Below are 15,133 nucleotides of genomic sequence, written 5' to 3'. Positions count from 1 at the left end.
TATGAATAAATAAATAAATCTTTTAAAATACATATATATACTGGAGTAGGGCCCTTCCTGGTGGCACAATGGGTTAAAGCACAGCACTATGAAGCTGTCTGCAGCCATTGCAGCATAAATTCAATCCCTGACCAGGGACGTGACCCACATGGCATGGAAGACTTTTCCTATCTTGCCCTCTGCTGCCCTCAGCAGCATATTTCAGTCTATCTGCCTGTTCTGCTTTTCACTCTGTATCTGGTGAATCCTCTGACTCCCAGCACCTCTGATCTGTACCCCAGTTCTCATATGCATAAATAAATCTTTAAAAAATACATATACTGGAGTATAAAAGTACTAAACATCACCCAGGGAGCTTATTAACAATGCAAATTTACTCCACCCCACTATTCTCCCTTTTGAGGTTTGAGAGAAAGCCCAATGGTCAATGAGGAAGATTATGACTGCTCGGGTGGTAAGTGTGATATAAAATAGAGGAAAAGGAGTGAGCCTATTTCTCTAAATCATATAGTGTTGTAAACCAGAGTTAACTCAATTAAATTTTTTTGATTTCTATATATTTAGTTTTACATCATTATTTACTTTTGTACAGTTTTTGTTCTCCTCTCAGGTATAGTCCCCATAAAATTCCTACCACCAAGTCACTGGTGAACTATCACCATAGCTTCTTGTGTGGGCCCTTTCTGCCCTTGCTTTAATCCTTTCCCCTCCCACTTCTCTGCTGAATATCTCCAATTTGTAGTTGACTGCTAGTTTTGCCTTTTTTTCCCTCTTGATCCCTTATTTGGTTCCCCTAATTCCTCCTATAAGTGAAACCATCCAAACTTTTTTTCCTCCTGACTTATTTCACTGAATATAATCCTCTCCAGCTCAATACATGTTACTACAAATGGCATGAGTTTATCTTTTTTTGATTGCTGGACAATAATCCATTGTGTATATGTACCACAGCTTTTTGATCCATTCATCTTTTTTTCTTGGCATTTAGGTTGTTTCCATATCTTGGCTATTGTAAATAGTGCTGCAATAAACATAGGAATGGTCATTTCCTTTTGAATTTATTTTTTGTGCCCTTAGGGTACATTCTTAGGAGTAGAATTGATGGGTTATATGGTACTTTTGGTTTTTTCAATTAAAATTATTTTACAGAAAAAAAAAGAATACCTCAGGGGGCTCTTACTAAATCTGAGATCACACTTAGAGGAAGGGACACCTACAGTTCTATTAACAAATATATATGGAGAAATTATGGGAGGATTGATATAAGATCTAGATCTTCAGTTTGACTTTTGAAAAATTAATGGAAATTTGCTGGATGAATCAAATCAGAAGGGGAACCAAAGAGAAATAATACAAATAAATGCACAGAGATATGAAATGACATACTGAAATTTAGTGAACCAAAACAGCGTGGAATACTAAACATTTAAAATTATAGTATTTTAAAAACAAATCATTCATCTTTGAGGATTACTTCTGTCTTAAAAAGTGTCTTGGTAAAAAGACCCTTTTTAGAAAAAGGCAGTGTACCAATTATCAAGAGTGCCTTTATTTTTAAAGATTTATTTATTTATGCATACAGAACTGGGTACAAGCCAGATAGAGGTGCACGTGCATAAGAGGATTCACCAGAGACGGAGTGGGGAGCAGAACAGGCAGATCGACGAAGTACACTGCTGAGGGGAGCAGTGGGCAGGTCAGGAGAGGTCTGTTTTGTCATGTGGGTCAGCTCCGGGGCCGGGATCAATTAGCACTGAAGAGGCTGTGGCTGGCTTGCAGCGCTGCGTCCATTGCACCACAAGAGAGGGGCCAAGATTGCGTTTTTAGGGCAGGACTCCCCAACAAGTCAAGAACAGACCTTTCCAAGGTAATACTCTTTTGGCATTGGATTATTTGGAGCTAAGGTCAAGTGAGGCCCTGCAGGCTCAGGAGAAATGTTAACTACTTTCTTAAGTTTGAAAATCAGGGATATCACCCAAATTTAAGGTTATCTACAGGAAAAACACCTGTCAGAGAAACTGGATGGCAGGGCAAACATGTAACTACAGAGAGCTGGCCCTTTAATCATGAGAATCCCCTTCCTTTCTTCTTGAAGCTTCAGGCCCCTATCCCATCCCTCAATTCAAGGTAAATATTTTATTTACTGCAGAATTTATATTCACATATGTTCACCATACCTATGTAAGTTTTTCTTTCCTCCTACTCATTTGTCTGATGTTAATTTTAATGTTCAACCAGCTTGAGAAGAACCCAGGGAGTACAGGGAGATTTCCTTTCTGCCTCTGCACCTTCAACTAGGCTCCCTACACTGTACTTTACCTACAGTGATACCTTTAAAAATATATACTGAAATCAAATATGTTGAAATAATAAAAATCTAACATTATGTTCACATTACCATTAAGTGCATGCAGTATATACATACTTACATACTATAATGGACATATAATTTCCTAATTTTGCCCACTGAGAAGGCCTACAGGGCCTAGATCATGCTTCCTAACACCATTATCCAAAAAAGAAATAGTTGAGTCTAGGGCTGGGGTAGAAAATATTACCAAATGATCCTAGAATGTGCCAGAAAGTAAAGAGTGCTCAAAAGCAAAAGGAAAGTAAAGAGTGCTGAAAGGCTGAGAGGGGGTAAGAGGAGGACAAGAAACAAAAGGGGAAAAGAAGAGAAACAGAAACCAAGGTTAAAGAGCTCCCAACCAAAGTATTAAACAAATATCCATGAGTCCATACACAGAGATACATGAATATAAACAGATTTATTTTCTTAAATAATGGGAAAGTTTGGATATCTAGAAAATAAGTATGACCCATTATCAGAAATATGGAAAAGATGAGGCAGAGGAAGGGACAGGGTAACTTTATAGTAGATTGAACTAACAAACACTATCTCAGCCAGGTGATCAAGGTTAACAACAACAGTGATATTTTGCTGATAGCATGTCCCTTTGATATACTGTAATGAAAAATAACACTTTACTTCTGTAGTGAAAAACCCTATCACCTCAATCTAACCACAAGAAATCAATGGGCTAACCAAAATTGGAGGACATTCTGAAAAAACATAACACACAAAAAACCACATGACTAGTGCTTCTCAAGTACAGGAAAGTCAAGTACAAGGAAAGTCCTCTGTCACAGACCAGAGGAGGTTAGAGAGACAAGGTGATGACTAAGTGTAATGTGGTATGCCAGGTTGGATTATAAAGCAGGAAAAAAGTCACTGGGAAAAACTGGCAAAATGTGAATGACATGTGAATTTAACTAAGTAATAATGTACTAGTAATACTGATTTCTTGGTTGTGACAAATGTACAACTAAAGTTAGTTCAACATAAATAAATCTATTATTGTAATTTACCACATTAACAGATTAAAGGAGGAAACTCATCACAAAAGATGCAGAAGAGGTAACAACTCATGATTCCCAAAAAACATGTAAGCAAAAAGTCATACTCTAGGAATAGAAGGAAAACCTCTAGACCTGATAAGGATATAAACAAAAAGCCTACAGCTGACCAGCAAAATATTAAAAGCACTATCACTGAAACTAGGAAAAAGGATACTTACTACCATACAGTGTATTCAACACTGCACTGGTGGTCTGTGTCAATAAAGGATTGGAAAGTAGGGAGAAAACTATCCTCTTTAAAAATATACACACTGGCCCTCCCTGGTGGTGCAGTGGGTTAAAGTACAGCACTAAGAAGCCAAAGCCACTTCAGCATAAGTTTGATCCCCGCCCAGGAGGTGCCCACATGGCGCAGCAGACCTCTCCTGACCTGCCCGCTGCTCCCCTCAGCAGTGTACTTGGACAGTGGCCTGTTCTGCTCCCCACTCTGTCTCTGGTCCTCTCATGATTCCTGCACCTCTGGCTGTACCTCAGTTCTGAATGCATAAATAAATAAAATCTTTTTTAAAAAATACACAAAAATACAAAAAAATGCTGGTGGCGCAGCAGGTTGGGGCACTGCACTTAGAAGCTTAAGCACTTCCGCCACATGAGTTACATCCCCACCTGCCCCAGAGGAGATCCACATGGCCCGCCCGTTGCTCCTCTCAGCAGTGTACTTTGATCATCTGCCTGTTCTGCTCCCCACTCTGTCTCTGGTGAATCCTCTCACCCTCCGCATCTCTGGCCTGTACCCCAGTTCTATATGAATAAATAAATCTTTAAAAAAATACACAAAAATTTGCAGAAAAACTATTGAAATTAGCAAGTTTGGTAAAACCATTAAAACAATCTATTAAAAAGGAAGTTACATAAATAGATAAATTACAAACAGAAAATAAAACTTTTTTTAAAAGGACAGTCTTTGGGCCTCCCTGATGGTGAAAGGGTTAAAGTCTCAGCACTATCAAGCTCTCATGCCAGCCACTGTGGTTCCAGTTTGATTTCCAGCCAGGGAAGAGACCCACATGGCATAGCAGACATCTCTGGCCTTGCCTACTGCTCTCCTTAGCAGTGACTTTCAATAGATCTGCCTGTTCTGCTCTCCACTCAGTTTCTGGTGAATCCCCTCATCCATAGCACCTCTGGATTTCACTCCCAGAACCTCTGGCTTACATCCCAGTTCTTACATGCATAAACAAAAATAAATAAATAAATAAATAAATAAATAAATAGATAGATAGATAAATAAATAAATAATGTAGGATACCTAAGAAAATCTCACCAAAAGTATAAAAAACCTTTATTTTAAAAATTTAATAAATGACATGCAAGGCTTTAATAAAGTACCTCATGATCATAACGCTGTCAATTCCCTTATAATCTTAGCAATAAACAGTTCCTATTAAAACTGAAGAAATATTTTTTGAAGAAATATTTTTCAGAAAATTTAAGATGTTGTTCCAGTATTTACTTAGATGAGACAAGAATAATTAACACATTCTTAATAGGAAAACCAGGCAGTAAGAATTTTCCTAGCAGATACTGACTTATAATTAACTTAGAGTGAATAAGACAGTGTAGTATTAGTACAGAAGTAGAAATATGACAAAATAAGGAGCTTGTAAAGGTTTCTTGCAAAGAAAAACATAAAAGAGCCAGGACTGCAACTCATGGGGAAAGGCCAGATCACTCTGGGACAACTGAAGTTAATCTCTATCACACTCTGCTATAGATTAAATTTGTGTTCCCCCTAAAATTCACAAGTTGAAATAGTTAATTTTTATGGTATTTGGAAGTGGTGCATTTGGAAAATGATTAGGTCATCAGGTGACAGGCTCATTAGGAAGGCATCCTAAGAAGTGGAATTACTGTTGTAATAAGAGAAACCTGAGCTCCCTGGGTCCTCATACCATCGGAAAACAGAGGGAAGATTGCTGTCCATGAACCAAAAGGCAGACTACAAATCTGCCAGTACCTTCATCTTGGACTTCCCAATCTCTAGAGGATCAAAAAGAAGTTCCTGCTATTTATAAGCCACCCAGTCTGTGCTATCCTACTATCGCAGCTGAACGAACTAAGATACAAACCACAGGGTCCTCCCTGGTATCACAAGGGGTTAAAACATATCACTATGAATGAAGCTATCAACAGCCACTGTAGCCTATCTGGATCCCTGGCCACGGAGGTTACCCAGATGGCATTGCAGACCTCTCCTGTCTTGCCTGCTGCTTCCCTTAGCAGTATATTTCAGTCAATCCACCTGTTCTGTTCCCCCTGTCTCTGGTGAGTCCTCTTACCCTTTGCAACTCTGGCTTGTCCTCCAGTTCTTATATGCATAAATAAATCTTAAAAAAAAAATAAAGATATGGCCCTCCCTGGTGGCACAGTGGGTTAAAGCACAGCACTGAGAATCTAAAGCCGCTTCCCCGGAGGTGACCACATGGCGTGGCAGACCTCTCCTGACCCACACGCTGCTCCCCTCAGTAGTGTACTTCGTTGATCTGCCTGTTCTGTTCCACGCTCTGTCTCTGGTGAAGCCTCTCACTGTCCCTGAGCCTCTGGCCTGCACCCCAGTTCTGTATGCACAAATAAATAAATCTTTAAAAAAAAATAGATACAAATCATATGCAACTATCAACTGAAGACGGCAAGACATAATTGTAATAAGCAAAATTTAGAACCTTATAAAAAAGGTTTACTAGGATATCTTTATAACTTGAAGTTGAAAACACAAATAGTACAAAAACAAAAATCAAAATTAAATTTCTTTTACCAAAGACTATAGCTTCTTCAAAATACCACAAAAAGTACAAAGATATTTCACACACTGGAAGACTGGGAACACTTAAAACCTTAATGGAAAACCCCCAGGATAAATAAAGGGTTCTAAAGTAAAACAAACACCCCCAAATTTCATGATGGATAAAGGACACATACACATGCACTTCAAAGATAAGAAAATACAATTGTCCCATAAATAATACAAAGTTGGTACTATCCAGATAATTATAAATCGAAACTATGGAATATCACATCACTTACTTGACAAATGAGAATATCATAAGTGTTGGAAGATGTATAGAAATGGGAACTTTTATACATTTCTTGTGGAAAATAAAACAGTCTTTTGGGTTAAAGTTTGGTAATAACTGGTAAGGTTGAATATACATGTACACATATATCTTATATGGTCTAGCAATCCCACTTGTAAGAATAATATAGAAACTCAACCATGTACAGCAGATGAACAAACACAAAAAAGTTACCAATATTCTGAAATAGAATATTATACATGTGTAAAAATGAACTAAAATGCTACAAACAGTAATTTGAGTCTCAAAAGCAATACTGGACAAAAAGTCACAGACATTATTCCATTTATATCAAGTTCAGATATATTTAACATTTTGTATCTTTAGATACATATATATACACATATAGACTTACAGATATATGTAGCTACATAGGTAAACTAAAAAAGTGATCAACAGTTGACTTATCCAAAATTCAGTAACTGATTACCTTCAGGAATGGAAGAGAACATGCACTCAACTAAGAAAACACAGGGAGTTTTTTTTTTTTAACGTGTTCTCTCTCTTTTTAAAAATAATATAATAGTATATTTTTACATCATGTTGTGCCTTTTCCCATCTCACTTGTAACCCTTGTGGGCTTCCCATCACCAAATCACCCATGTGCCATCACCATAGATAGTCCAGTGCACTTCCTTCCCCCCACTGTTTTTGATCCCATTCCCCCCCCACAAAATGTCTCTAGTATATAGTTGTTCATTATTATTATTATTATTTTCTCCACACAGGGAGTTTATAAAGTATGAGAAATAATAGTTCATTTCTTAAACCACACATTAGACATATAAACGCTCATCTTATTATTCTTTACCTGAACATATAAACTGCATATACTCTTAAATAAATGCATGATACATTGCAAAGTTTTTTAAATTACAAATATGGTGTGTAATATATATATATTTAAGGTTCATTTCTTCTTTGTAATATATTTTTTAAAAGTTTTCAGTTTTGAAAGTTTTAAGCATTTTTCAAAAAGGTAAAATATTTTATTTAATTTAGATGCTGCATACTGAGTAAAACATTGAAACAAATATAAATCTGGGTCTAGCATTTAAGCATGTTTTTTCTTTTTCTCCTGTTACTGTAGTAACACTAGCTTACTACACTGGATAATCTATCCACCGTATAGGTTTTCAGGTGTACAGTTTCTAACCTAAACAACTACATAAGCAAGCCACAAATATGACCAAATGCATAGTCACTATTCACCAACAACTAAGCCACCCACCCTTCTACCTATATATTACCTCTTCTTTCCCTCTGTTGTAAAAATCTAAAGGTTTGCTTTTGTTTGATTGCCTTTTTCCCATTTGTATTTCAAAAATCGGTGAAATCATAAAAGTATTTTTTCCTTTTCTTTCTAAATTATTTCATTTAAACGTATCATGCATTTAATCTCTTCAAGGTCCTTCCATGTTGTAGCAAAAAGCAAGTGTTTTTTTTAAAGATTTATTTATTTATACTTACAGAATTGGGGTATAGGCCAGAGGTGTGGTGGGTGAGAGGATTCACCAGAGACAGAGTGGGGAACAGAACAGGCAGATCGACGAGGCAGATCGATGAAGTACACTGCTGAGGGGAGCAGCGGGCGGGTTAGGAGAGGTCTGCCACGCCATGTGGTCACCTCCGGGGCAGGCGGGAATCGAACTCATGCGGAAGTGGCTTTTAGCTTCTCAGTGCTGTGTTTTAACCCGCTGCGCCACCAGGAAGGGCCTACTTTTAACTTTTTGAGGAACTACCATAGTGTTTTCCAAAGTAGCTGAATCAATTCACTTTCCCACCAATGGTACATAAGAGGGGTTCCTTTTGCTCTACACCTTCTCCAACACTATTTCTTGACTTTTTGATACTAGCCATGCTAACAGGTGAGAGTTGAAATCTTACTGTGATTTTGATTTGCATATCTCTAACAATAAACAATATAAAAAATTTTTTATGTATTTCTGTTAACCATGTACCTCTTCTTTGGTGAAATTCCTATTTAGACCCTTTTCCCATTTTTCTAATTAGGGTATATATTTTGTTGCTGAGTTGTATGGTTTATATATTATAGATAATTAACCCTTTGTCTGATATATAATTTGCAAATATCTTGACCCATTCAGTAGGCTAATTTTTTTTTTTTTAAAGATTTATTTATTTGTGCATACAGAACTGGGGTACAGGCCAGAGGCTCAGGGGCGGCGAGAGGCTTCACCAGAGACAGAATGGGGAGCAGAACAGGCAGATGGACGAAGTACACTGCTGAGGGGAGCAGCGGGCGGGTTAGGAGAGGTCTGCCACGCCATGTGGTCACCTCCAGGGCAGGCGGGGTTCAAACTCATGCTGAAGTGGCTTTAGCTTATCAGTGCTGTGCTTTAACCTGCTGCGCCACCAGGGAGGGCCAGTAGTAGGCTACTTTTTTATTTAATTCAACTATAAAGTCATTTTTAAAAAGTATAGCTGTTATTTTTCACATTTCCACAAAACATTCTTATGATAGGGAAAAAAACTTAAAAAACACCATGCACACACATACACATGTGTGAAAGAAGTATCTTAAATTATACATTTGCAAATAAACATAACAAAGAGAAAAATAAGATAATAACATTCTATGCTATTAACATAAACAGAAATGGGTCCTGGGAAGGCAGTGATGTGGAAGAAAAAAGAATAAACCAATCACCCTTGCCCCCCAAAGAAAGCTGTATTGAAACGTTTATACTCACATACTTTTATAACAGTTTATATATATGTGTATATATAATATAAATTTAAACTTTTTCCTTCATACATGATTGCTTTTCGGTGTACATTACATTAGCCATGGGAAAAACAATACTCAGTACTTTCCCACAGAAAATAACTACACACGTCAAATTCCAAACATGTGTCAAGTGCCAAGTTCATATTATCTTTCATTTGTTTTGCTCTAAAAACAGTAAGATCTTACCAAACACAAATTTTACTACTTTTTGTGATAACTGGGTTCCCACCAATAAAACAAAGAACTCAAGAAAAGACTCTGATCAGGCTTTTAGTTTTTTTTGAAGCATTTTCTTAGTCTTCATCTTCATGCTCAAGAGTCCTCTATATGTGGCAGAAACCTCTTGTTGGTGATGTCCTGAAGGGAGGAAGGCCATAAAAGTACAATATTTTTTCTCCCTAGTGTTCCAATCTGTTCTATTTTTTTTAAGTTTCAATCTCATCCTAGGAGGCATTTTTAAAGTTGGAGTAGCAGTTCAAAATACATGTGTAACTGTATCTGTTCTTTGGCAGTTTTCCTAAAAATAACCAATAGATTGCAGTTTGTAATTTGAATATCTTTCTAGTAAGATTCACCAGTAGACTGACTGTAAACTTTAAGCATTAGATACCAAAATCAAAATGAATCAAATTGGGGAATCAAAGACATAAAAGCAGGGAAAATTATTTTCAAATTCAAGCTCTTCTAAATACATCAGGTTCCTTGATATATGATCACTAACAGTAAGATGAGTTACTAGATGAACTAAACAGATTTCTTCACATTTACACATTTATTTCAAGAAGATAAAATGGTCAATATCATCTATGCATACCACTGATAAAATGTCCTTTTGAGGATTTCTAAGTAAAACAAACTATATCCAAAACAGAATACATGCAGGTATGTTCAACGAATGCTTATTATGTTAGACATTAGGAATATGAGTTAGACATAGTCCGTGACCTCACAGAAGTTGGAAGTAGAAAAGGGAACAAGATACTAAGTAAATAATCACAAAAGAACCTATACAGAAAGAGGCAGAGTAGCAAAAAGGTTAGGTAAGTATGGCTTAACTTATATAAGTTAAATTTTAGGAATAAAATAAGAAATTATTTTTAACATGTATTTTTATTTACTTATGAATACAAGAACTGGGGTATAGGCCAGAGGTGAGGGGGCGGTGAGAGGATTCACCAGAGACAAGAGTTGGGAGCAGAACAGGCAGATCTACTGCAATACACTGTAGAGGGGAGCAGCAGGTGAGGCAGGAGAAGTTTGCTCCATCATGTGTGGGTAGCTCCCTGAACTGTGATCAGGTGATCAAACTCAGACAGCAGCGGTGACAGCAATGACATTTAACCCTTAGGCCATCAGGGGGGCCCGAAGCAAATTACTTAATCCTGATACAGTGATGTTTACTATGTTAGCTGTAGTTATTATGCCTGTTGTTAATAGTACAGAATGATATGATGCTATATAAGGGAGACTAAGTGTTAGCCTAGTGGTTCTAAGAAAAAATGAGTAAAACTAAACCTGCAGGGTGAGTAGACCTTAGATGGAAAGTGAACTGCTTTTTATCAACTGTCTAGGTAAAAGGGATAATACATACATATGTGAAAGGGAGAATAAAGCAGATGAAATAAGATCACTGTCCAGAGGCAGATATGTTTATTAAGATGAACAATAATACTTCAGTATAGATTTTTTTAGTAAGTAGGGAGGTGAACAAGGAGATTAAGAGATTATGATTGAGATATCTTTAAATCATAAAATTAGCAAAACGTTTAGTTAGAAAAAATGTTTAAATAAAATTAGCAAAACGTTACATGAACTTTAGTAAGTTACTAAATCTTGTATGTCATTACCTATGGAACTATGGAAATGTCATTACCACTTCCAGAGAGTACTACAGTCATCAAATGAAATAAAATCATCTATCTAAAAGTAATGGCAGGGCCCTCACTGGTGGTGCAACAGGTTAAAGCACAGCACTGTGAAGCTATTGTGGCCACTGTGGCAGAGTTCATGCCCTGGCAGCAGGGGTGACTCACATGGCAGGGCAGACCTCTTTTGATCCGTCTGCTGCTCCCCTCAGCAGTGTATTTCAGTCAATCTGCCTTTTCTGCTCCCCACTCTGTGTCTGGTGAATCCTCTTAATCCCAGCACCTCTGGTTTATACTCCAGCTTTTGTATGCATTAAAAAAAAAAAAACAAAGAATACAGTCTGAAAGACTTAGTAAGAATTTGCCTCGTTTTATGTGGGCTTCTAATGCTCTAATATTATGCTCCTACTCAATGCAATATATACTAGTAATGAATTCATAAAATATCACCTGAAAATGTATAGTTTTTAAAACTTTTTAAAGAATATTAAGTACAGCAAACAATAAAAAAATGTACTTTTGCTGAGATGGAAAAATGCACAAAAATATGTAAAAATAAACTAATATAATTAAAAAAATGTACTTTTGCAGAAAAATGTTAAATGTTCCTGACCTGTAGCTTTATTGTTTTAATCACCACGATTTAAATAAAATCTGCCCTCCAAAATGATTTTATAGTTCCACTATTTCTTTCCTGAAATAAGTAATCGCCTATTTAGTTGGTCCTAGAAACGACAGCAGTAAATAATTTTTAGTATTACTGCAAAGGGAAAGCATATTAATGGATTCTATATGCAAATATTCAAATGACTTGTGTCACTTATATTTCCACAATACAGAACAGCACCAGTCTGACATAAAAGTGGTGAGTAAATGTTTCTGAATGCCATGCAGACTATAATTAATATTACTTAAAGATTCCTAGTTCAATATTCAAGAGTAGATAGGTAGTTTTTCACTAAATTAAGACCTTTTAATACAATATTTGCTAAGAAATCAAAGGGAATAGTAAAAAGTAGAATTTTTAGAGGAACAAATAGTAAGGAGTTCAGTGTGACTAGAGCAAGTCAGAAAAGAGTTTGGAGATGAGCTCAAAGACAATGGGAAGACAGACCACTTAAGGACTTGGACTAAGAGCAATGGGGCCACAATAATGTAAAATCAAGAAGGCTTTTAGAGTCTTTTACAAGAGTGCTACTTTTACTTATTCTTTTAAAAGATTTTATTTATTTATTTTTGCATAGAAGAACTGGGGTGTAGGCTAGAGGTGTGGGGGTGAGAGGATTTAGCAGATAGTAGACAGCGGAACAGGTGGATCTACTGAAATACACTGCTGAGGGGAGCGGTGGGCAAGACAGGAGAAGTCTGCCGCATCATGTGGGTCAGCTCCCTGGCAAGGGATTGAACTAGGCCAAAGCCATGATTGCGCTGAGACTTAACCCCCAAGTGTGCTATTTTTAGACCAGAAAAAAAAAAGTTCATGGTGGTGGTTTCAGATTCCTTGTTGCAAATAAGAACCTACTACTTGTAGAATCTGAAAGCAAAGAAAAATATAATACCTGAAAAAGTGTTTCTGGAATTATTAAAGTGAACATCTACTAGTCTATAATGTAGACTGGTGACAGACTGTATTTCCCCTTAAGCAGTCTTGGCTAAGGAGTTTTAAAATGGGGGGGGGGGGCAGTAGGCAGGCTTACACTTTCACTATCACATGCTTCTTCCTCATCAGTCCCTCTAATTTTAAAATGGCAAAAGATGTCTCCAAAAACAATTAACTTGCTCTTGTATGTACTTCATTTTACATGAGTTTATTCCTAGAAATCTGCTACACATCTGATTAACACATATTCTTTAACATTCATTCTTTATAATCTTTAAGAACAGAAGAGACATCTGTAAGGGGAGATATTGGACAATATGGAAGGTGATAAATTCTGGAGAGTACAGCATGGTAATCATAATCAGTACTGTATAGTATATATTATTTGAAATTTGCTGAGAGGAGATCTAAAGTGCTCATCAAAAAATAACTGTGAGGTGATGGATAAGCTGACTTGATTGCAATAATTTCTATATACAAATATTTATAATGTAAACAGGTTATACACCTTAAATATATACTACATACTTTGATACTTAAGCTTCAATAATGGGGCAGGGTGGGGAGGGGTGCTGGAAGAGAAGAAAGAAAAAATCTAAACAAAATCAAAATAACTATATTAAACACAATAATCTTTCAGGCTATTATATTTTTGGCATACAGTAAAGTAATAAAATATAGTCTAGCACAGAAACAAATATAAAAAGTCATTTTAATTACTAAGTTTTTTTCTCTAATTAAAATTACCAAGATCTTATATAAAGTCAATAAAAAATAGGGCCCTCCCTAGTGGCACTAGGAGTTAAAGCACAGTCTCTGCAGTCACTAAAGCACCAGTTCTATCTCTGTCCAGCAAAGTGATCCACATAGGGCAGCAGACCTCTCCTGTCATGCCCACTGCTCCCTTCAGCAATATATTTCAGTCAATCTGCTTTTTCTGCTCCCCACTGTCTCTGGTAAATCCCCTCACCCCCTGCACCTCTGACCTGTACCCAGTTCTTGTATGCATAAATAAATAAATCTTTTTAAAAAGCCAAAACTTGAATTTCCATTACAATATATCCCAACAATTCCATTCCAGGAGAAATGAGGATATTTTGTCCACATAAAAACTTGTAAACAAATGTTTGCAGCATCATTATTCTTAACAGTCAAAGATAGAAATAACCCAAATGTCCATCTATTGATGAATTGATAACGATATTGCATAAATCCATGTAATAAGACTATTATTTGGCTATAAATAGGAATGAAGTACTGATATAGATGAGCCTTAAACACATTTTGCTAAGTGAAAGAATCAGTCACACAAGAAAAAACTTGTAGTTTTTCATTTATATACAGAATAGACAAATCTATAAAGATAGGAAGTAGATTAGCTGCTGCCTGGGGCTGGGAGTCTTTGGGTAAAAATTGAAAGAGATGGGATTTCCTCTTGAGGCACATATGTCCATGTGAAAATGATAACTGACTGTAGTGATGGTTGTACAAGCCTCTGAATACAACTAATGTTTCTTACAACTAACATGAGAAAAAGAGAAAATTAATCCCTAGCAGGTGCAAACCAGAGTTTGTACTTTCTCTTCATGTCTATGTGGGTTTTTTCCAGGTACTCCAGTTCCCTTTCACATCCCAAAGATGTAGATACTAGGTTCAATGGCATGTCAAGCTGACCCAGAGTGACTGAGTGTGGGTGTCTGTGTGAGTGCACCCTGCAATGGACTGGTGTCCTGTCCAGGGTTGTTTTCTACTTTGTGTTTGAGCTCCAGATAGGCTGCAAACCAGAAATGGAATAAGCATGTTGGAAAGGGAAAGGATGAATGAATACTAATTATTGCTTAATACTACATTTGCTTTGGGTCTTCATTTAGGAGTTTTGAGATATTTTGTGACCAGAAATATGCATGAGTAACTTAAAACTTGTTTATATCTACTAACCTGTAATAAAGTTGGTTTCATTATGTCATTTCACTTAAAGTGGTAGTTTTCAATAAACAGTGTTAAGTGAGGACTTGCTACATACTAAGACCATGAAAATATAAAGAAAAATAAATCTCTATATTAATTGCAAGAACAATTTCTATAGTATGCCGAACAATCAGAGAATATAAAAAATAACTATTATATATAACATTATATGAATCTTGACAGCATCTTGGGTGTTCATCCTAAGTCTGGTCTGAATTATATTTGCTTAGAAATTACCAAAATATGTTCCAAATGTAAAACTTCTGACAAAGAAACATGTACATGAGGAATTAAGGAGATTTTTAATATGCACTTTTAAAAAAGTTAATTATGGGCCCTCCCTGGTGGCAGAGCGGGTTAAAGCACTGCACCAAGAAGCTTAAGCCACTTCCGCATGAGTTCGATCCCTGCCTGCCCCGGAGGAGATCCACATGGCACAGCAGACCTCTCCTGA

At 36.5% G+C, this 15,133-nt stretch overlaps 1 protein-coding gene across 2 annotated transcripts in view; it reads right to left on the bottom strand.

Annotated features, from left to right (window-relative positions):
• Positions 1-15,133, bottom strand: part of SOS1 (son of sevenless homolog 1 (Drosophila)) — a 109,740-nt gene that overhangs the window by 78,494 nt on the left and 16,113 nt on the right. The gene's annotated exons all lie outside the window — the stretch shown is intronic.

Source organism: Condylura cristata, unplaced genomic scaffold (assembly GCF_000260355.1).
Source record: "Condylura cristata isolate star-nosed mole 26May11 unplaced genomic scaffold, ConCri1.0 scaffold00020, whole genome shotgun sequence".
Taxonomy (NCBI): domain Eukaryota; kingdom Metazoa; phylum Chordata; class Mammalia; order Eulipotyphla; family Talpidae; genus Condylura; species Condylura cristata.
This window is presented reverse-complemented; position numbering and strand designations above follow the sequence as displayed.